Consider the following 24,484-nt stretch of genomic DNA (forward strand, 5'->3'; position numbering starts at 1 on the left):
AAATTTTTACTCGAATTAGCAAATGGTAAATTAATTTCAGCAGATAATATATGTCGGAATCGAGAAATTAAACTGGTTAGCGAAACATTTAAGATTGATTTGATACCAGTAGAGTTAGGGAGTTTTGATGTGATAATCGGTATGGACTGGTTGAAAGAAGTGAAAGCAGAGATCGTTTGTTACAAAAATGCAATTCGCATTATACGAGAAAAAGGAAAACCCTTAATGGTGTACGGAGAAAAGGGCAACACGAAGCTACATCTTATTAGTAATTTTAAGGCACAAAAACTAATAATAAAAGGTTGCTATGCTGTTCTAGCACACGTCGAGAAAGTACAAACTGAAGAAAAGAGCATCAATGATGTTCCCATTGCAAAAGAATTTCCCGATGTATTTCCGAAAGAATTACCGGGATTACCCCCACATCGATCCGTTGAATTTCAAATAGATCTTGTACCAGGAGCTGCACCAATAGCTCGTGCTCCTTACAGACTCGCACCCAGCGAGATGAAAGAACTGCAAAGCCAATTACAAGAACTTTTAGAGCGTGGTTTCATTCGACCAAGCACATCACCGTGGGGAGCTCCTGTTTTGTTTGTCAAGAAGAAAGATGGTACATTCAGGTTGTGTATCGACTACCGAGAGTTGAACAAACTTACCATCAAGAACCGCTATCCACTACCGGGAATCGACGACTTATTTGATCAACTACAAGGATCGTCTGTTTATTCAAAGATTGACTTACGTTTCGGGTATCATCAAATGCGGGTGAAAGAAGATGGTATTCCAAAGATTGCTTTCAGAACACGTTACGGTCATTACGAGTTTATGGTCATGCCGTTTAGTTTAACTAATGCACCAGCTGTGTTCATGGACCTTATGAACCGAGTGTGTGGACCATACCTTGACAAGTTTGTCATTGTTTTCATTGATGACATACTTATTTACTCAAAGAATGACCAAGAACACGGTGAACATTTGAGAAAGGTGTTAGAAGTATTGAGGAAGGAAGAATTGTACGCTAAGTTTTCAAAGTGTGCATTTTGGTTGGAAGAAGTTCAATTCTTCGGTCACATAGTGAACAAAGAAGGTATTAAGGTGGATCCGACAAAGATAGAAACTGTTAAAAGGTGGGAAACCCCGAAAACTCCGAAACACATACGCCAGTTTTTAGGACTAGCTGGTTACTACAGAAGGTTCATCCAAGACTTTTCCAGAATAGCAAAACCCTTGATGCATTAACGCATAAAGGGAAGAAATTTGAATGGAATGATGAACAAGAGAAAGCGTTTCAGTTATTGAAGAAAAAGCTAACTACGGCACCTATATTGTCATTGCCTGAAGGGAATGATGATTTTGTGATTTATTGTGACACATCAAAGCAAGGTCTCGGTTGTGTATTAATGCAATGAACGAAGGTGATTGCTTATGCGTCTAGACAATTGAAGATTCACGAACAAAATTATACGACGCATGATTTGGAATTAGGCGCGGTTGTTTTTGCATTAAAGACTTGGAGGCACTACTTATATGGGGTCAAAAGTATTATATATACCGACCACAAAAGTCTTCAACACATATTTAATCAGAAACAACTGAATATGAGGCAGCGTAGGTGGATTGAATTATTGAATGATTACGACTTTGAGATTCGTTACCACCCGGGGAAGGCAAATGTGGTAGCCGATGCCTTGAGCAGGAAGGACAGAGAACTCATTCGAGTAAAATCTATGAATATAATGATTCATAATAACATTACTACTCAAATAAAGGAGGCACAACAAGGAGTTTTAAAAGAGGAAAATTTAAAGGATGAAATACCCAAAGGATCGGAGAAGCATCTTAATATTCGGGAAGACGGAACCCGGTATAGGGCTGAAAGGATTTGGGTACCAAAATTTGGAGATATGAGAGAAATGGTACTTAGAGAAGCTCATAAAACCAGATACTCAATACATCCTGGAACGGGGAAGATGTACAAGGATCTCAAGAAACATTTTTGGTGGCCGGGTATGAAAGCCGATATTGCTAAATACGTAGGAGAATGTTTGACGTGTTCTAAGGTCAAAGCTGAGCATCAGAAACCATCAGGTCTACTTCAACAACCCGAAATCCCGGAATGGAAATGGGAAAACATTACCATGGATTTCATCACTAAATTACCAAGGACTGCAAGTGGTTTTGATACTATTTGGGTAATAGTTGATCGTCTCACCAAATCCGCACACTTCCTACCAATAAGAGAAGATGACAAGATGGAGAAGTTAGCACGACTGTATTTGAAGGAAGTCGTCTCCAGACATGGAATACCAATCTCTATTATCTCTGATAGGGATGGCAGATTTATTTCAAGATTCTGGCAGACATTACAGCAAGCATTAGGAACTCGTCTAGACATGAGTACTTCCTATCATCCACAAACTGATGGGCAGAGTGAAAGGACGATACAAACGCTTGAAGACATGCTACGAGCATGTGTTATTGATTTCAGAAACAGTTGGGATCGACATCTACCGTTAGCAGAATTTTCCTACAACAACAGCTACCATTCAAGCATTGAGATGGCGCCGTTTGAAGCACTTTATGGTAGAAAGTGCAGGTCTCCGATTTGTTGGAGTGAAGTGGGGGATAGACAGATTACAGGTCCGGAGATTATACAAGAAACTACCGAGAAGATCATCCAAATTCAACAACGGTTGAAAACCGCCCAAAGTCGACAAAAGAGCTACGCTGACATTAAAAGAAAAGATATAGAATTTGAAATTGGAGAGATGGTCATGCTTAAAGTTGCACCTTGGAAAGGCGTTGTTCGATTTGGTAAACGAGGGAAATTAAATCCAAGGTATATTGGACCATTCAAGATTATTGATCGTGTCGGACCAGTAGCTTACCGACTTGAGTTACCTCAGCAACTCGTGGCTGTACATAACACTTTCCACGTCTTGAATTTGAAGAAATGTTTTGCTAAAGAAGATCTCACTATTCCGTTAGATGATCTCCAAATCAACGAAAAACTTCAATTCATCGAAGAACCTGTCGAAATAATGGATCGTGAGGTTAAAAGACTTAAGCAAAACAAGATACCAATTGTTAAGGTTCGATGGAATGCTCGTAGAGGACCCAAGTTCACCTGGGAGCGTGAAGATCAGATGAAGAAGAAATACCCGCATCTATTTCCAGAAGATTCGTCAACACCTTCAACAGCTTAAAATTTCGGGACGAAATTTATTTAACGGGTAGGTACTGTAGTGACCCGAACTTTTCCATGTTTATATATATATATATTAATTGAGATTGATATTTACATGATTAAATATTTCCAACATGTTAAGCAATCAAACTTGTTAAGACTTGATTAATTGAAATATGTTTCATATAGACAATTGACCACCCAAGTTGACCGGTGATTCACGAACGTTAAAACTTGTAAAAACTATATAATGACATATATATGGATATATATATAGTTAACATGATACTATGATAAGTAAACATATCATTAAGTATATTAACAATGAACTACATATGTAAAAACAAGACTACTAACTTAATGATTTTTAAACGAGACATATATGTAACGATTATCGTTGTAAAGACATTTAATGTATATATATCATATTAAGAGATATTCATACATGATAATATCATGATAATATAATAATTTAAAATCTCATTTGATATTATAAACACTGGGTTAACAACATTTAACAAGATCGTTAACCTAAAGGTTTCAAAACAACACTTACAGGTAACGACTAACGATGACTTAACGACTCAGTTAAAATGTATATACATGTAGTGTTTTAATATGTATTTATACACTTTTGAAAGACTTCAATACACTTATCAAAATACTTCTACTTAACAAAAATGCTTACAATTACATCCTCGTTCAGTTTCATCAACAATTCTACTCGTATGCACCCGTATTCGTACTCGTACAATACACAGCTTTTAGATGTATGTACTATTGGTATATACACTCCAATGATCAGCTCTTAGTAGCCCATGTGAGTCACCTAACACATGTGGGAACCATCATTTGGCAACTAGCATGAAATATCTCATAAAATTACAAAAATATGAGTAATCATTCATGACTTATTTACATGAAAACAAAATTACATATCCTTTATATCTAATCCATACACCAACGACCAAAAACACCTACAAACACTTTCATTCTTCAATTTTCTTCATCTAATTGATCTCTCTCAAGTTCTATCTTCAAGTTCTAAGTGTTCTTCATAAATTCTACAAGTTCTAGTTACATAAAATCAAGAATACTTTCAAGTTTGCTAGCTCACTTCCAATCTTGTAAGGTGATCATCCAACCTCAAGAAATCTTTGTTTCTTACAGTATGTTATCATTCTAATACAAGGTAATAATCATATTCAAACTTTGGTTCAATTTCTATAACTATAACAATCGTATTTCAAGTGATGATCTTACTTGAACTTGTTTTCGTGTCATGATTCTGCTTCAAGAACTTCGAGCCATCCAAGGATCCGTTGAAGCTAGATCCATTTTTCTCTTTTCCAGTAGGTTTATCCAAGGAACTTAAGGTAGTAATGATGTTCATAACATCATTCAATTCATACATATAAAGCTATCTTATTCGAAGGTTTAAACTTGTAATCACTAGAACATAGTTTAGTTAATTCTAAACTTGTTCGCAAACAAAAGTTAATCCTTCTAACTTGACTTTTAAAATCAACTAAACACATGTTCTATATCTATATTATATGCTAACTTAATGATTTAAAACCTGGAAACACGAAAAACACCGTAAAACCGGATTTACGCCGTCGTAGTAACACCGCGGGCTGTTTTGGGTTAGTTAATTAAAAACTATGATAAACTTTGATTTAAAAGTTGTTATTTTGAGAAAATGATTTTTATTATGAACATGAAACTATATCCAAAAATTATGGTTAAACTCAAAGTGGAAGTATGTTTTCTAAAATGGTCATCTAGACGTCGTTCTTTCGACTGAAATGACTAACTTTACAAAAACGACTTGTAACTTATTTTTCCGACTATAAACCTATACTTTTTCTGTTTAGATTCATAAAATAGAGTTCAATATGAAACCATAGCAATTTGATTCACTCAAAACGGATTTAAAATGAAGAAGTTATGGGTAAAACAAGATTGGATAATTTTTCTCATTTTAGCTATGTGAAAATTGGTAACAAATCTATTCCAACCATAACTTAATCAAATTGTATTATATATTATGTAATCTTGAGATACCATAGACACGTATACAATGTTTCGACCTATCATGTCGACACATCTATATATATTTCGGAACAACCATAGACACTCTATATGTGAATGTTGGAGTTAGCTATACAGGGTTGAGGTTGATTCCAAAATATATTTAGTTTGAGTTGTGATCAATACTGAGATACGTATACACTGGGTCGTGGATTGATTCAAGATAATATTTATCGATTTATTTCTGTACATCTAACTGTGGACAACTAGTTGTAGCTTACTAACGAGGACAGCTGACTTAATAAACTTAAAACATCAAAATATATTAAAAGTGTTGTAAATATATTTTGAACATACTTTGATATATATGTATATATTGTTATAGGTTCGTGAATCAACCAGTGGCCAAGTCTTACTTCCCGACGAAGTAAAAATCTGTGAAAGTGAGTTATAGTCCCACTTTTAAAATCTAATATTTTTGGGATGAGAATACATGCAGCTTTTATAAATGATTTACAAAATAGACACAAGTACGTGAACTACATTCTATGGTTGAATTATTGAAATCGAATATGCCCCTTTTTATTAAGTCTGGTAATCTAAGAATTAGGGAACAGACACCCTAATTGACGCGAATCCTAAAGATAGATCTATTGGGCCTAACAAACCCCATCCAAAGTACCGGATGCTTTAGTACTTCGAAATTTATATCATATCCGAAGGGTGTCCCGGAATGATGGGGATATTCTTATATATATGCATCTTGTTAATGTCGGTTACCAGGTGTTCACCATATGAATGATTTTTATCTCTATGTATGGGATGTGTATTGAAATATGAAATCTTGTGGTCTATTGTTACGATTTGATATATATAGGTTAAACCTATAACTCACCAACATTTTTGTTGACGTTTTAAGCATGTTTATTCTCGGGTGATTATTAAGAGCTTCCGCTGTCGCATACTTAAATAAGGACGAGATTTGGAGTCCATGCTTGTATGATATTGTGTAAAAACTGCATTCAAGAAACTTATTTTGTTGTAACATATTTGTATTGTAAACCATTATGTAATGGTCGTGTGTAAACAGGATATTTTAGATTATCATTATTTGATAATCTACGTAAAGCTTTTTAAACCTTTATTGATGAAATAAAGGTTATGGTTTGTTTTAAAATGAATGCAGTCTTTGAAAAACGTCTCATATAGAGGTCAAAACCTCGCAACGAAATCAATTAATATGGAACGTTTTTAATCAATAAGAACGGGACATTTCATAGACTTAGTCAGACGTACGAGTGAAGCCTCACTAGTACAGCTGAAAGGCTCATACGCACGGTTGATGCTGAGCTAAGTCACAATTACAACCTAAATGAGAAGACACGAGTGAGTGATCACCCGTACGACTGATGAAGCCAACTCGTACGTGTGATGAATGAATCGTATGGGTGAGTCAACAGCAGGGGTATATAAAGTCTTATGTTCTTCATTTTAGGTTAAGCCTCTCATTTGTTACACACACTCAGATCTAGTGAGCTCCTCCGATTCTCTCTCAGTCCAAATCACCCAGGTGGTGAATAATAGCTCTAGGTGTTGATCTAATCACACTTGATTTAGTTGTGGTTTGACTAAATTAATCAAAAAAAACTTAACCTATTCACTAGAGGGTTTGATTCACTTATTCCGCCATTGTGTGAGTTAAATCTGTGGATTTCTAAGTTCCTAGTCATGTTTCATCACCTTCTATTCTTTCCCCCTCAACTCAGATTTTAAAGTATTCATCAATATGCTCCATCCAGTTCTGATTCTCGATATACTTCTAACTTTCATATCGGTCATTCTTCTTTTTCATCTACCGCCGGAAGAATCTATTTACTTCTACTATACTCTTGGGTTTATAGTGTTTCTAGTTCTCTCGTGTCTTTATATTGCTATATGCATCGATATATATAGTTTATAATTTCTGGTTTGTCGTTGGGATTTATATGTTCCCTTTTATTTCAAAGTCTCTGCTTCTGTCTTCTATAATCATTATCATTCACAGTTAATACTCTCTTTTATTTGCTGCAATTTATACCCCAATTTCTATTTCGGAGTTTTGTCCTTTCGTTTCTTCTTCTTGCGATTAAGCACCGCTTGTAATGGTCCAGAATTCACAAATATGAATTTCGGAATGAACATTGTTAATGTTCTATAAAGGAAATTGTGATGGCACGATCTTGACTTGTCAAATTACTAGAATACCATGGAAAAGGTCGAATCATCAAGAAATATTTTCTTGATATTTTAGAGGTTAAATATAATACAAGAGTCGTATAACATGGCACATGATGATGTTATGATCTGTGAATCATCACGTTCTATTTAGAAACTCAGTATGACTTACTGTAATATAATCACATTGATCAAGTGTCATTATATTATACTAATTCATTCTTCAGTTCCCAACACTACTTCAAAATATTCCTATTTTAAACTTGAATGTTTCAGAATTTAGAAACTAAAATAGTTTTTTTTATGATGTAATACAGATAGCGCGAAGAGGTAAATGATTTGAAATAAGAAAAATTAAGAAAATATCTTCAGAAATATGGAGGATATTTATAATGAAAGATATGATGATATTTTAGAATTTCTAATATCAGATAATGATGAAGAATATTGTCCGCAGGGGTTTAGAGTCAGGAGCAAGGTATTCGTTAATGACTTCAGTAGGTACTGAATCATTTAGATCCTTTGAAGTCAGGTTCAGTCTTTGTAATTTGTCCACAGCCTCCTTCCTACTTTTCTCAATCCGTTTTCCAGTTCCAAAACTTCTCTTTTCCTGCGCTTTGCCAACACACTTCATCATTATCATCCAGCTTTTACCATTTAAAGTCGTTTATAGTTTTTGCTGCTTCATCAGCATTTTTTTTTCCATTTTTGGAGAACCAATTCGTAGTTCGGAGTGTTTTTCAGAAACTTCACATTCAAATTAAGTCCAGAAGATAGACGTTATATATACACATATAACTGTTGGCGTAGACATGCTGCGAGATTTCAAAATACTGATTGCTAATTCCCAATGATTTGTATGGCAATTCTCATTACAAGATGCGAATGAGTAAATGATGGGGTTTTAATGAATAATTATAATGACTTTTTGGAGAGGCTAAAGTCAAAGGGTAATGAAGTTATTGGTACATCTGCTAATAATGTGGTGGAATATAAAAGGTTCCCTGGTAACGATGGTGTATATCTCAAGGTTATAATAAGGTTAGTCTGACTGAAAAGTCGAAGTTGACTTGCTGGAGCTGTGACAAAACTGGCTACTTTGAATAGGAGTCGCAAAGTTATTTTTGCTAATAAATGCCAAAGAATCTGATGCAGATACGTTGTTTAAACTTTTACTTTGGTTTCAAGAGTTTTTCGGGTACATAACTGTGGGTAACATGTGGTTGGATCATCATCTCGATTGCTCATCATTCGAAGTGTCTTCAGAAATTTTCGAAGGGTTTGAACACAGATTGTAATCGTTAACATACATTTGATGTTCTAACACAGTTTTGAAGTCAAAATATAGCTTGTGAAAGATGTAAGGATCTAAGAGTGATGATTTTGGTCATATCTCAAGTTGAATTTTGAGATTTCAAAATCAGAATATGTAATTAAATTTTGAATGAGTATGGTTGTTTTGATTTCTATAAAAGAATGTATATTGTTGTGAAAGTAGGGAGTATAATGGATGATTTGCTGAATCAGATTCGAAGAATGTAACATATTAATTGTGAATTTATATATCTCTCGGGTATTACCTACCCGTTAAAAAATTTTCACAATTAATATTTTGTACAAAAGAATTTTACTACAGTCTTTATGAAAATATATATATATGTATATTTTCTTCAGATGTTAATGAGTTAATGTTAAATTAAACTCATTTGATTTACGGTTGAAACTAGAATTGAATAATCCCTAAAGGCTTTAAAAAGTACATAACTTTTACGCAGTATTTCTTTAATGACATTGAAATTATGAATCAATACTTCGTTATTTGTTGATGTATGATGTTCGGTTCGTGGAATTCTTGTGAATTTCGCAAAGTACGAATGATGTTATCTGAAAAGTTTCGGGTACATCGATGATGAAAGTGTAAAATCAAATATATACTTGATTTATTATGAATTGGAATTTGTTGAATTGCGACAGAGATTGTAGTTAACGCTGGTTAAGATGCGGTCGAAGGACGTACATTATTGCATATTTGTAATATGAATTAACCGAGTAGTTAAGATTCACACACAATAGCTTAGCACGGAAAGATTTATTTCAATATATATATATATATATATATACATATACATATACATATAATTTCTTCAGAGGGAATGAGTTAATTCTTCATAACTCGTTGATACAATATACACGTTATTGATTCGTAATGATGTCCACAGTGATTCTTGAACTGACGGAGTTTCTGATGTTATCGGTGTTGTTGATTCGGATGTTGACTGTACTGACGATGCTGGTAACGCTGACGGTACTGTTGATGCTGTTGGTAAAGCAAGCTTAGCTTGTTAATCACACACCATTTTTGTCAGGGTTTCTACTCTTCCTTCTATCATTTTGGTTCGCTTAACTGATTTATGGTTAGGGCTAGATTAGATAATCTCTAAGACTTTAGAGATTACATAATCGCCGCGGAATGTTTCTCCAATGAAGTTATGAATTAATACTTCGTCAATTATTGTTGTTGGTACTCCTTGGTATCTATGGTGCGTATGACATTGAAGCTCGTGGGACAGATTGTGAAGTTGAGGTTTACGACGCGGTTGTGGTTGGAGGTGGTAATGGTACTGTTGGTGTTGATGATGGTGGTACTGATTATGCTGCTGATGCTGCTGCTGGTGTTTGTAATCTCTGCACCATATTCTCCAAAGCCACTACCCGAGCGCGAAGCTCGTTGACTTCTTCTATTACACCGGGGTGATTGTTGGTTCGGACGAGCGGATAAATAAAATCTAAAATTTGATGTAATATATAATCGTGACGAGATACTCTGGAAATGAGCGAGAAAATGGTGTTTCGGACAGGTTCGCCGGTAAGTGCTTCAGTTTCTTCGTCAAGAGGGCAATGTGTTGGATGGAAGGGATCACCTTCTTCTTGTCTCCAATAATTGAGGAGGCTACGAACCCATCCCCAATTCATCCAGAATAGGTGATGACTGATTGGTTGATCTATTCCGGTCACACTGCTTTCGGAGCTTGAATGGGATTCCATTTCGGAATCTGAGTGACTTGAACTGATGACGAATTCCATTTCGTACGATTGGATAAAGGATTTTTTTTTCCCGATATGAAATGATTTTGGCTAACGGATGGTATTGTAATTACATAGAATATATATATATATATATATATATATATATATATATATATATATATATATATATATATATATATATATATATATATATATATATATATCAAAAGATTTCGTAGATTACGGAGGACTTTGCTGGATATGTCAGGCAAAGTTTAAAGTAACAGATACGATAAGATATGATTTAGCAGATATGCTAAGATATGAATTTTTGTCTATACACTATTCATGCAATCAATGCAGCAAGACGTGTCTTAGACTAAAAATGATAAGCAGGTAATTTCCTGAGGATGATAAGTAGTTAATTTTTGACACAAAATGATAAGCAAAACTTTTGACATGCAGACACGGTCGAAGTCCAGACTCACTAATGCATCCTATCGACTTATCAGTTAGACACACTAATGCAGACCTGGTTCGCTAAGACCACCGCTCTGATACCAACTGAAAGGACCCGTTCATATACATTATAAACGATTCACAATAGTTGATTACATTGCGAGGTATTTGACATCTATATGATACATTTTACAAACATTGCATTCGTTTTTAAAAGACAAACTTTCTTTACATCGAAAATTGACAGGCATGCATACCATTTCATAATATCCACTATCCAACTATAAATTGATTTAATAATAATCTTTGATGAACTCAATGACTCGAATGCAACGTTCTTCTAAATATGCTATGAAAGACTCCAAGTAATATCTTTAAAATGAGCAAATGCACAGCGGAAGATTTCTTTAACACCTGAGAATAAACATGCTTTAAAGTGTCAACCAAAAGGTTGGTGAGTTTATTAGTTTATCATAATCATTTATTTCCATCATTTTAATAGACCACAAGAATTTCATTTCCAGTTCTCATAAATATACGTCCCATGCATAGAGACAAAAATAATCATTCATATGGTGAACACCTGGTAACCGACATTAACTAGATACATATAAGAATATCCCCTATCATTCCGGGATCCTCCTTCGGACATGATATAAATTTCGAAGTACTAAAGCATCCGGTACTTTGGATGAGGTTTGTTAGGCCCAATAGATCTATCTTTAGGATTCGCGTCAATTAGGGTGTCTGTTCCCTAATTCTTAGATTACCAGACTTTAATAAAAAGGGGCATATTCGATTTCGATAATTCAACCATAGAATGTAGTTTCAATTACTTGTGTCTATTTCATCAAACATTTATAAAAGCGCATGTATTCTCAGTCCCAAAAATATAAAGGGTAAAAAGGCAAATGAAACTCACCATACTGTATTTCGTAGTAAAAATACATATAACGTCATTGAACAAGTGCAAGGTTAGCCTCGGATTCACGAACCTAAATTAATTATATATATTTATGTGTTGGTCAATATTTGTCTAACAAATTAGGTCAAGTCATAGTGTACCACAATCCTAATGCTCGAGACTAATATGCAAAAGTCAACAAAAGTAAATATGACTCAAAATAATTTCCAAAAATCTATACATGATTAATATATAGTTTAAATATCGTCATTTTATATTTTTAAATATTTTTAAAAGATTTATTAGAGTAAATAATATAATTTATTTATTAATAAATAAAATTTTATATTACATTTATATAATAAAATATACTTTTATATATATTAAGTAATAAAATTTATAGGGTTCATTTAATATCATAAAGATAATATGATACGTATTATTAAAGTAAGTTATTACACGTAGTAAAATATGTTTGTATCACATATTTATTTGATAAAATAATATCTATAATGATAGTAAGTAAAAGTTGTATTATTTTGTAATAATAATTATTATTATAAAAATATCAATATTTATAATTACTAAGATGACATTATGATAAAACGATAATTCTAATTATGATAACTTTAATATTTACGATAATTTTTAATATTATCTTTAAAATAATAATTCTATTTAAAATAATAATAATAATGATATTTTATAGTAACAATGACATTTCTATTAAAATGATAATTTTTGTTAAAATGATAGTTTTAATACTAACGATACTTTTAATAATAATAGTAATGATAAAAATAATAAGAACGATAATTTTATCTAAATCAATATCTTATAATATTTTAATTTCATCATGATACTCTTACTCATTATTTCCTAATCGTTTCATTTAATAGCTTTTAATCGTCTTTTATATCGTGTTCATAATAATGATAATAATAGTAATCAAAATAATTAGGTGTTACAAATATTTGTTTTAATTACACTAATATTAATAATGATAGTTACTATAACATTATTAACGATAATACTAATAATTATCTTAATGATAATATAGTAATAATAATAATAACAATAACAATAACCATTTTTAAATAATGATATATATATATATATTAATAATGATAATAATAATAATAATAATAATACTAATAATAATAATAATAATAATAATAATAATAATAATAATAATAATAATAATTGGATAATAATAATAATACTAATTATAACTTTAACGATAATAACGATAGTAATAATAAAAATAACAATTTTTAATGATAAATCCCTTTTATTGATAAAGATAATAATAATGATAATAATAAGATAAAACTAGAACGACGATAAAAACGACGATAATAATAATAATCATTTTTAATAAAAATATCGAAAATTCAATTGATTATAACTTCTAATCCGTTCATCGAAACCATTCGATATCTAAAGGAAAAGTTCTTAATTTTTCGCTAGCTTTCCAAGGACATGCATATCTTATACCTTATCTCAACCGCAAGTGTAACTAATTCAAGATTCAACCTAACCTGTCTAAGGGCAATATCAAAAGTACAAGCATGCATAATCCTAAATACTCGAGCACTAGTCAGGGATACACTATTAGTATGTAAAAGTTAAATTATGAGTACTCACGTATCAATATTGAGATTCAATATTGCAGGAAAGGTACGTAGACGCAACGGAAATGATAGACACTATATTGACCTCACGAGCATACCCATGAACCATACTCAATCACCTCCATAGCTATAACCCATAATTTCCTTAATCCTATCCTACTCGAAAAACAATTTCGAAATCACTCATAATATTTTCCTCCATAGCTATAACCCATAATTCCGTCGTAATATTTTATGTATACTAATAATATCTTGAAATAATACAGAGTAAATATATATATATATATGTAAATCGATTGAGAGAGTTTAGAGAAAAATATTTTCAAGTTTCTATGAAATAATGAAACCTATTGAATTCTATTTATAATAGATTTTTAAATTATTAAAGAGAATTATTAAAGTATGAATTATTAAAGTGAATTATTAAAGTATGAATTATTAAAGTGAATTATTAAAGTATGAATTATTAAAGTGAATTATTAAAGTATGAATTATTAAAGTGAATTATTAAAGTTAAAGTACAGTAAAAATAAAGTAAAGGTAAAGTTTAAGTATAGTAAAAGTATAAAACTATGTACGTATAATACACGTATAAATATATATAATATTAATTTAAATCGTTATATATATTTAATAAAATAAAATATAAATATCATTATCTTTATCATACTAGTTAAGTAATGAGTTGTCAAAAGTGGTTCTAGATATTTATAAAAGTTATATACGTTTTAATAATAAAGTTCTTTTTAAATTGAAAACGTTTTTGTACGTTTGAAACTAAATAGATCAATCGAGTCTTTATGAGATTCAATCTTCCACTATCCTTTGTCTAGTTCTCAATGATTGACAATTTGTTCTTATTTATAAATCACTTTACCATTTTCCGAATATTGTTAAAACGGAAAGATTTCTCAAATCAACGTGGGCCTTTCAACAGAGACTTGTAATCATAATTCAATATATCTGATAATTCAATCATTTGATCTTATCTTCTAATTCCATTGATAAATATTTTGAAACAGATACAATCATATAAAGTATTTAATCTAATATTTTGTTTACGTTTCAAGTTATAATATATATACACATATACATATATAATCATATTCGTTGAATGGTTCGTGAATCGTTGGAACTTGGTCGAGGTTGAATGAATGTATGAACATAGTTTAAAATTCTTGCAATTTAACTTAACAAATATTGCTTATCGTGTCGGAAACATATAAAGATTAAAGTTTAAATTTGGTTGGAAATTTCCGGTGTCAGAAACATATAAATATTAAAGTTTAAATTTGGTTGGAAATTTCCGGGTTGTCACATTTTTCGTTATTTATTTTACGCACTATTATTGTCATTTATCTTTACGCTAAAACACTAAAAATTGACAAACCGGTCGTTAAACGGTAAAAACCCCCTTTTATAATAATAATACTACTTATATATATATTTGTATTTTTACAATTATAGTTTTAAAAATATAGCGTTTAACTTGGCTAAGATTCCTGTGGAACGAACCGGACTTACTAAAAACTACACTACTGTACGATTAGGTACACTGCCTATAAGTGTTGTAGCAAGGTTTAGGTATATCCACTTTATAAATAAATAAATAACGTGTGTAAAATTGTATCGTATTTAATAGTATTTCCTAGTAAAATATAAACTATTTCGTATACACCTCTACGCACATCAAGTATTTTTGGCGCCGCTGCCAGGGACAACTCCCTAAATGCCGGAAGCGAAACGCTATATATAAAATAAAATAAAAAATTTTGTAAAAATATGCTTTTGTAAAAATACGTTTTAAATATTAAAAATATAAAAATATAAAAACAAAAACAAAAATTATATATTTTTAATAGTTTGTTAAATATATATAAAATTATAAAGTTTCTTTATTCTTATTTTAGTTCTTAAAATATAAGTTTTTATTTATATAAATATTTTATAAAAACTGAAAATTAAATATAAAACAGAAAAAAAAAAAATATATATATATATATATATATATATAAAGTAATCGGACCGAGAACTGTAGCAGCCCAACACCTGGCCCGAAACCCTACTCCATGCAACCGCATGGATTTATAACGCAAAAGTCATGCGATCGTATGACTTGATTTGACAGGCCTGGTAATCTCAGCCGACAAGTTTAGGGTTTAATTTAATTTTAATTAATATTATTAACCCTAATTAGGGTTTATTAATTAATTAATTTTTAATATTTAGTTTTAGTTTTATTATTATTTTGTATTATTTAGTTTTAATCTAGTTTTAATTAATATATAAAATTAATAGTTTTATAAAATATTAATATAGAAATAACATTTTTATAAAAATTATACTTTTTACAACTTTAAGTTTATTTTTATATTTTGTATCTTTTTATTTGTTTTAGCGTAATATTTGTATTTTTCGTTCGTATTTAGTTTTAAGTCATAGTTTTTGCCATAGTTATTTTTTATTTCTAGATTTTTAGGCTTTGCCGTAAAATCCCTTAAGTGCTTTTTCTTTAGACTAAGATTTAGATGCTTTAGAATTTTGCGACGCCGTTATAAGATTTTAGTACTTTTTAAGTTATTGTCGTTTTGGATATAGAATTCCTTTTAAGCTTTAATACCTTTAGGCGTAAATTTTTTTAGATTTAGTTTTTAGAATACTAAGTTTCGACGTTTATTTTCTTATTTTTATTTTTCGACTGTTTGTTTTTCGACATTTATTTTTTGACCTTTTATTTTTCGACGCGCTCTTTTTCTTTCTTATTTCTCGACGCTCTAGTTTTTAGGACTTAGAATTTTTTTCTATTTCTTCTCTAAAATTTCAAAACAAAAAATTATTTTAAGCAGTTAAATAGATAGACATTCAAATTTTCTAGTTCGTAGTAATGGTTGGATTTGTTAGTGGCAAGTTGTGGGCTTCCGATTTAAAGGGTCCTGGCTACCTGCTGCATCTATTGGCTATTCGAAACGTGGGCAAAATCAGAAAAGTCTATTAATTTGATAACTTATATAATTTTTTATATTATTTTATAACTAATATGATAATTAGTAAATGCACCACATTGTAGCTAAAATTTGGTAATAAACGCATTATGGAAAATCTCGAGAATATTTTGGAAACTCTTTATGACATCCGAAATCAATTTAATCAATACTCTCAAACGGGTGTTGATGACAATTCGTTCGGTCAATCTTGGATCACGAATGACGAAACAATAACTGGTTGTGAAATCTGTGGAGATTATCACTCAACATGGGAATGTTATTATTACGTTCCTATGGAAAATTATGCACCCCATGGAACCTGAATGGAATGATTATGAGGAATACAATTCTAATTGGGATTATTCCCAAGAATATATCCAAACTCAACAACCAGAAGACGAGAAAAATTATGTGCCTGAAAATTCTTTAGATTATATGAAAATCAAACTCGAAGAACTCGATGCTCAAAATGAACAAATGAGAGAGTTTGTAAATTGGCAAGCTGAAACTCTATCAGATTACACACCTGTTGATCTGAGGAGTATTGTGCAAGAAAATCTCATATCATCGAATTTTGATGAATTCGAGAGCTCCGAAATCACCAATTATCCCGATGATACTTTTTATTCAGCTTTACCAATTTCACAACATATCGACACATTAACCTCTACCGATGAAATCAATGATCCATCAATGGATGAAGAAGAAGAAGTAAGGGTGACAAATTGGTACTCTTGGGAAAACGATAACGTTAAAAATTTTACCCCCGAGACCAAAATGGTGGGACCGATAAGTAGCATTAATGAAGAAGAATTTGTTTCGATCCCGAAATTTACCATTCCACAACCTTCCAACCCAATATTCTCAATAGACAAGTCATCTACCAAAGATGAACTACAAGCTGTAATAGATATTGACACCTCGAATTTCACCCAATTGGGTAATAGAGGTGAAAACCTTGATCCCAAGAATAAACGGAAGGAAATGTTAGGAATTGTCCACCCTATAGAAATATGTATGTCGGTGTATATCGATCCATTTGACCAAGAACCAGAAAAGAGACATATCCATTTACTAAAAGCTACACTTAAAAAAGAATTAAGTAGTGATGATAGGGTGGGTCTAAACTTTAAACCCATTGATATATTATACACCACCCGAGATATAAATAACTGGCTCACTATTCTAATTCGTGGAACTTATTCTACCGACTTCACATGTCGTCAGCTAAGTATGGGAAAGTCTAACCCCACTTAACGTTAAATTAGGGGTTCGGGTTAGTGCATAACTCATTAATAAACATGCATGATGAGTAAGGGTAAAAGACGCATTTTCAAAGATTAGCAAACAGTTCAGAAAAGCAACCGTTTTTGAAGAAAAACATGTGTGATAAAACAAGAAGGAATGAACGATGAGGCGCGCCATCTATCATTCGACGACCTTAGTAATTGCAAACTCGGTATTTTTAATCACTTTTCTACACTAATCACCCTCATGAATTTATAATTATAGTCTGATTTCATGCAAATGAGGGCATTGCATGATCACAAGTGTGGGGAAGGGTTATAAATTCTCTCGGGTTTATACTTGGTTTATTTGCCAAATTTTGTGAAAATTTTAAAAATTTTCAAATAAATGAATTCAAAATCATGTTTATACATATTTATGAACGATGAAAACTAGGTGTTAATACCGAAATTATCGTTACCTCGGAAAGGACATAAATTGAGAAACACCCTAAAATGCTTGAATTCATTTAAAATGGAAAAAAGAAGAATAAAAAGGCAAAGAAAGAAACAAATAAAAGCCAAGTGTGGGGAGAATGTACCAAGTTATTCAATTAAAAACTATCTATCACATGTTTCTGTAAAGTTATTGCAGGTGCTTTTGCTTTGGACAATATTAATCAGTTTTACCCAGTTTACTGTAATAAAAATATATGAGAAAGATGGATCTACACGATGAATCAATTCCATCATTATAGGAAGTAAAGTCTTCAGAAAAAGACACGCGCTTCTTGATTTAGGTCAAGAAGTTATCGTCCAGACCAGTTGTAGGTTGACGAAAAATCTAGAAAAGTCATCTCTAAAATCAGCAGGAAATCCACGGACCTCAGCATCAAACAGGGTCGCCAAGTGGTCAGACTTATCCTAACCATGAGAGGATCTGTCTCGTAAAATGGGGAGGGCGCCGTGCAAATTAGCTGGATAAGAATAATGAATCAGATCCCCAGTAAGGATAATCTCCTTAAAGATTAAAAATCAGCTTTTAAGCCTGATATTACTCAATCCTTGAGATTGACCTTAAAGATTGAGAACTCAAACTCATGGAATTCAATGATATCTAAACTCGAGCTTGAACGAGAAAATATTTTGATCAAAACTAAAACCGATTTGTTTTCTGAAAACCCATTTTTAATGCGTTCATTACCATTGAACGTAAAATCCTAGGAATTCACATGGAATTCATTAGGTCACCTGAACCAAATCGGGTGTCAACCGTAAGAATGGTGGTTGCATAGCATGGTCAAAGACAGGACCTTGTGCCAGGCCGAAAAACTATAGGGTGATCTTTACTATTGCTCCTACCAAGGATAGTAATTGCATCCGACACGTTTTAGACCATAATCGTACGCATGTCATTAGACATCGCCTTAACAGTTGCTTGTTCATCGCTTTCCTTTACAACCGGACGGTCGTTTACCGAAAGGTAATATACGGAACAAGTACACTGGACGTGTTGCTTTCCTAATACAAGGTTAGCAAGTGGAACCATAAGTTTTGAGCTAAAATTTTAAAATTTGAAACCCACAACCCACAAAAATAATTTTGCAAACACCGGTGAAGGGTTATTCCGGAAAACCTGTCTACGGTAAAACCTAGCTTGAATTTTCAAAAGATCAAATGTTTTCATAAAGATCCAATTTCCTTAAGGATCTAAATTTTTATAGTCATGTGGGACTGTAAACCACATCGTTACTATCATTGTTTATACCGCCGTATCAAAATCACTAATGTATAAAGTGTGAAGAATAAAGAAGTGATTCGTGTGATTTAATTTCAAGTTCTGGATTGCTTGAGGACAAGCAACGCTCAAGTGTGGGAATATTTGATAGTGCTCCAAATGAACATATATTTAGTCGCAATATCATCCCAATATGTAAAGTTTTTAGTTGTAATTATTTTATTTTTAGTTGTAATTGTTTAAAATAAATAAGTGTGAAGGCGAAAGACGAAGATCGCTCGAAAACGAAGATTTAAAGTCGAAAACGAAGATTTAAAAGGTGAAAACGTCCAAAATGCTCAAACGTACAAGTTACACTCCAAGTGGTTTAATTTATTGAAAAAAAACGTCTAAAGATTAACAAGAACGCAAGTCGCGGAACGCAAATTGCACGATATTAAATTGTACGAAAAGACGTTCGAGAAACCGGAACCGAGACATAAACCGGGCGTAAACGTACGAAACATCGGAGCCAAAATTACGAGTCAACTATGCACAAGAATATAATATAATATATATATAATTATATAAAATTATATATATATTATATATATTTATTAAATATATCGACAAGCTAGTGTACAAAAAATATGTGAGCTGGATCTGGCGGCCATGCGATCGCATGGGAAATAGGCATAAAACCCATGCGATCGCATGGGTTACTGTAGCAGGCCAAAATGCTATAAATACCAGGCCTGTGCTCGAGCTTCAAACACACTCTTTTATATTTTCAAATTCAGTTTTTAATTTTTATTTTATGTAATTTAGTTTTAGGAGTAGGAGTAAGTTAATTTAGTGGTTACATTTCTACAAGTTTGGGTAGCGTAACGTTTATTTTACGGGTTTTAAAATCGAAATTCTGTCCGTGTAATACTACGCGATAAATAATCAATGTAAGTTATGTTCTCCTTTTTAAATTAATGTCTTGTAACTAAGTTATTATTATGCTTATTTAAGCTGAAGTAATCGTGATGTTGGGCTAAAATATTAAAGACGGGGTAATTGGGTTTTGTACCATAATTGGGGTTTGGACAAAAGAACGACACTTGTGGAAATTAGACTATGAGCTATTAATGGGCTTTATATTTGTTTAATTAAATGATAATTTGTTAATTTAATATAAAGATTTACAATTAGACGTACCTATAAATAACCATATAAACTCGATCGGACACGATGGGCGGAATATTTATAAGTACTAATAATCGTTCATTTGACCGGACACGGGAATGGATTAATAGTTAATGAATTTATTAAAACAGGGGTGAATTATGTACAAGGACACTTGGCGTAATTGTTAATAAAGTATTAAAACCTTGGGTTACACGCAGTCGATATCCTGGTGTAATTATTAAACAAAGTATTAAGACCTTGTTACAGTTTAAGTCCCCAATTAGTTGGAATATTTGACTTCGGATATAAGGATAATTTGACGAGGATACTCGCACTTTATATTTATGACTGATGGACTGTTATGGACAAAAACCAGACGGACATATTGAATAATCCAGGACAAAGGACAATTAACCCATGATAATAAAACTAAAATCAACACGTCAAACATCATGATTACGAAAGTTTAAATAAGCATAATTCCTTTATTTTCATATTTAATTGCACTTCTAATTATCGCACTTTTATTTATTTCATATTTAATTGCACTTTTAATTATCGCTATTTTATTTATCGTTATTTATTTTACGCACTATTATTGTCATTTATCTTTACGCTAAAACACTAAAAATTGACAAACCGGTCGTTAAACGGTAAAAACCCCCTTTTATAATAATAATACTACTTATATATATATTTGTATTTTTACAATTATAGTTTTAAAAATATAGCGTTTAACTTGGCTAAGATCCCTGTGGAACGAACCGGACTTACTAAAAACTACACTACTGTACGATTAGGTACACTGCCTATAAGTGTTGTAGCAAGGTTTATGTATATCCACTTTATAAATAAATAAATAACTTGTGTAAAATTGTATCGTATTTAATAGTATTTTCTAGTAAAATATAAACTATTTTGTATACACCTCTACGCACATCAATTAGGCATCATCACATCAACAACCTTTCACAAAACAAAAAAGATTGGTCTACTGAGTTCCATAGATGATACGCCAATGCCCTGCTATCTTCATTCTTTGAGAACGTTGGCCAATTAGGACCTGGCGATTCAACTGCACTAAAAGCAATAGTTGGATGGTAAATATATGTGGGTGGCAAATATAAGAGATTCCAGATCTGTTTTATGTGAGAGAGGATCAGCCAATTAACTTACGATGGACCATGAACCGCACGTAGAATGGAGAAGGATTGAAAAACAGGGTGGATTTGTAACTAATCTTCAAGGTAACTTTGTCCAAAGAATTTCAATTCTAAGCATGCAGCATTATGTTTAGTAAAAAATTCGAAGTGACAAAACGGGCGGGTCACGGATGTAAGGGGTAAGAAGGTAACGATTGGTAACTTTGTATGGACTGGGTTAAGTGGCCTGGGCCACTTCTTGTCCAATTCTTTTAAGATATATTTTGTTTTCTATATAAGTTGTGCGTTAAATATTATTACAAACACTTTAGTATCACACAAGTTTATTATCACACATGTCATAATTAAGTAATAAGTTGAATACGTCATTTATTCTGTAGGTGATGTACCTTGAGTCAACGGTCAACTTGCTGTTGCTCATGCATTTGGAGACTAAAGCCTTAAACCACATCTAAGTTCAGAACCCGACATAAGACCATAGAGCTTGTGATATTGGCAAGTGATGGCTTATGGAAGGTCAGTTGTTAACTCCTTTTTAGAATTATATGTTTCATACTATATGTTCGAAAATATATAAATTTCCTATCTTCTTCCATTACATTAATAATATCGGGTAAATCGAGCTATCTTATTTTCTAGAGTTTTTACTTTTAATATAGAGTCTGAAATGGTGGCACACTTTCTATGAATAAGATTTACAAGCTTGAACCACTCCTAATACAGGTAGTTAACTGTGCGAGCAGGTATTGAATCAAAACGGGTGGGTTGGTCCGGACCTACCTTTGTTGTTTTGCTTCAAATCGTTGAAAATCTTCTAAAAATGACCTGTGTTATTCTTGTTTTTTGAAAGAAAATGATTTAGGAGTTCTGATGCTTTGCGAATACACCTTGGTTGATTTTTGAGCCATTTGACCTGTTTACCCGATTTTCATTTTAAATAAATTTATCAAAGCTTACATTACTATGTTTTTGTATAGGTGATGAGCAACCATGAGGTAATTGAGGTTGCAAAATCCGTCAAAGACCCCCTAGCAGCAGCGATTCAGCGAAGCATTTAACAACAGAGGCATTTGCAAGAAAAAGCAAAGATGATATCTCTTGCATTGTTATTCGATTCGGATGACCACCACATCATTTCTACTTGGTCCATATTCAGAAAACGGATGCGATTTGGTAATAGATCTCTCATATTTATATTGGTTTAGATGGTTATTTGGGTAAGTAAATATTAAAATCTTCTATATAATATACTGCCATGCAAAGAAGCATTTGTTTATAGAGCGTAAAATGCACTCTCCTCTTAATCACATGTTCTTTGTACTCTTTTCTTTCTTTCTTTCTTTTTACCAAATCGATCTCTCATATTTATATTGGTTTAGATGGTTATTTGGGTAAGTAAATATTAAAATCTTCTATATAATATACTGCCATGCAAAGAAGCATTTGTTTATAGAGCGTAAAATGCACTCCCCTCTTAATCACATGTTCTTTGTACTCTTTTCTTTCTTTCTTTCTTTTTTATAATTTATTTATTTTTTGGTTTGTATAAGTGTTATACATAGTAAGACCTATGAGGGGATTCATGTATAGCTTTTGATTTGATACTATTATGAAGGGTTTGCTTCATTCGTTCTCATAATACACTCATATTATCAAAAGTTGACAATTTGACATATCATTTAGTACTTTAGTAGTTAAATTTTACCTTAAATTAATAGGTATTCAATCTAATAACGTCATTAATTTTCAACATCCTCTTGGTTGTTGGTATTAATTTGAGATTGACTATTTGCCTGTTTACTCATGTTGTTTGTTTGACTTTGACCATTTGAAAGGAAAAAATAATAGTTCAGGTAAACTACAGATTAAGTCAGGTAAGTGGATATAGATTAACACGTTACAGCATAAGTTTTCATTTACATTCGGTCTATATATAGAGAGAGAATTGTTGTTACTTGATTTTGCGAACTCCTATCGATTTTTATTCATTCTATAGTTTAATTTATTAATTGACAGTGGGGAGGGGGGATTTTACCGCACATGCTATAAGATTGGGCGGGGTTTCTTCCTGGGCAGCATTTGGGTGCGGGTTATGCAACTGCGGGAGATAAACGTCTGGGTGGTTTCAAAAAAGAAAATAAAAATAAAAAAATATATTTTTACATTTGGCACCTATTTGTGTAAGAGGGCTATGAAAATGAGGACAAGGGGTGGGGAACAAGTTTAGAGGCCTTCGACGAATTTATTTGCAAATTTATCACCGGAATCGTTTATCTTTGATAAAACCGAACATTTTGTTACTTCTCTGAAGAGACCTTCGAGGAATGTGAAGACCGGTATGTTGCTCGAATTTTGTCGCATTCAATTGAAAAGGGTTTCTATCAATTATGGATTTAGATCATAAACACGATTCCTATTTTGATATAGTTGATTATGATTGTCGAAGTTATGTGTTGTTCTAAACTTATGTTATCACAGAATTTTTTTCACAAAATTCGTAACCAACATTTATACAAGTTAGGTGCCACCAACTGTGGCGAAAACAGAAATTTTTTTCACCGGGGCCAATTTTTTTTTTAAAAACGTATCAAATTTTTTGGGCCAAAATATGGAGATTTTTGGGCAAAATACGAGGAAAAAAATCCACTGAGGACAAAATGAAAAAACCCAAATTTTTGCACTAAAAAATGAAAATCCACTAAGGGCAGGTGCCCCCTGCCCCCCACCTATTTCCGCCACTTGCCACCTAACCAGTTTAT

At 32.1% G+C, this 24,484-nt stretch overlaps 1 pseudogene; it reads left to right on the top strand.

Moving 5' to 3' along the window:
* Positions 1–22,848, top strand: part of LOC139842187 (probable protein phosphatase 2C 44) — a 61,969-nt pseudogene extending 39,121 nt beyond the window's left edge.
* The last annotated feature ends 1,636 nt before the right edge of the window (positions 22,849–24,484 follow it).

Source organism: Rutidosis leptorrhynchoides, chromosome 4 (assembly GCF_046630445.1).
Source record: "Rutidosis leptorrhynchoides isolate AG116_Rl617_1_P2 chromosome 4, CSIRO_AGI_Rlap_v1, whole genome shotgun sequence".
Lineage (NCBI taxonomy): Eukaryota > Viridiplantae > Streptophyta > Magnoliopsida > Asterales > Asteraceae > Rutidosis > Rutidosis leptorrhynchoides.